Here is a 1,521-nt window from a genome sequence, read left to right as displayed (position 1 = left end):
ATCTATGGACTTTATTTGGCTTTTATTTTAATTTATTTGGGTTTATTTGTTTGACTCATTTATTCATTGTAAATAATTTAAATGGGCCCAGGCAAATTGGGCCTATTATATCGAGTGGACTTGAATTTCCAGAAGCGTCAATACTGCTATGTGGGGGTGTCGCTAACTCATATGTCGGTCGTCGACGAGCTCGAGTGGTGGATGATCGTGTTTGGTGTTAAGAGACACGCTCGTTCATAGTTAAGGGACCTTCAACATTGTCGTTAGAAGTCCCAAACTCCTCTGAATGACTAGCATAATACGCTAGTAAAGGTAAAATAGGTTTAGGATTAGGGATCGACCTTTCGGGAGTAGCAGAGCTACTGTCAAAATGTTCTGTTTCAACCGAAGTCGAGCTTCATTGACGACGGATTCTCATTAGTGCAACCATTCGTCTTGGAGGAGGTAAAGAAGGTTCTAAATCATCGTCGGCTATATCGACGACTAGAGGCGCTGAAAATCGATGTCGACTTCGATTGAGTGAAGCCGAAATATTGTCGGCCATTTGGTTACAAGTTCGAACCATGGTTTCCGTGTAGGCGTCGCGAATAAATGGTTCTGCTTACTACGGTGGCAGCGATGGAAAACAGTGGCAGCGACAAACAGCGATGGCGCCGGTGGCGAAAGGTGACAGCCTGGTTTATGCTGATTTTTTTAAAGGTGACGGTGGGGATTTCGGGTATGATGTCGGTTAAAGTGGTGAGAGGGAAGGTTTGATTGTTTGGTGATGAAGAAAAAAAAGAGGAAAAAAAATAGGGGAGATGCTATTTGGGGAAGGGAGGAATGATGGTGTTGTGAGAATGAGGGTTCCGATTGGTCAAGAGTACAGCGCATGGGTGAGAAAAGTTGTGGAAAAGGGAAAAAGAAAAAGAAAATAGAGTGTTGGTGATGTTTTTGGCTTGTTGACGAGGCTGAAAGAAGTGGGGATGGAGACTGGTAGGGTCGGCAATGGCGCAGGAATGTGGCAGCAACGGCGAACAGTGATGGAGGCAGTGACAACGGTGGTGTAGGTTTGGTTTGAGGTTAGTTTTTTTTTTTGAATAAGATGAAGAGAAAAATGGTTTAAGAATTTTTAAGGATTTTGGGTGTTTGATTTTTCTTTTTTTCTTTTTTTATATTTTTTCGATTGGGCCTTCTTGTCCATTTCTTTTTTTTCTTCTTTTAGGCTGGTAGGCCATTCGGCCCAATTTCTTTCTCTTTTTATTTTTTTTGGCTTGTTTGGGTATTGGGCTTATTTTGGGTTTATTTTGTGGTTGGGTTGGTATTTTGGTATGGGGTAGCTGGGTTAAATAGGTTGGGGGGTGTTTATTGGATTTGGGTTTTAGGGCTTTATGAAGGTTAGGGATATTAGGTTTTTTTTTTTTATTTGTAGGTAAATAATTGTCACCATTTAGCTTGTCGTGCCTACACCACCATCATTATTCGATTTTTGAAAAAATTCATAACCTCCATTATGTTCTTGAAAATATCAAATTAACTGGA

The sequence above is a fragment of the Gossypium arboreum genome, chromosome 9 (genome assembly GCF_025698485.1).
Source record: "Gossypium arboreum isolate Shixiya-1 chromosome 9, ASM2569848v2, whole genome shotgun sequence".
NCBI lineage: Eukaryota > Viridiplantae > Streptophyta > Magnoliopsida > Malvales > Malvaceae > Gossypium > Gossypium arboreum.
Note: the sequence above shows the minus strand (reverse complement) of the source record.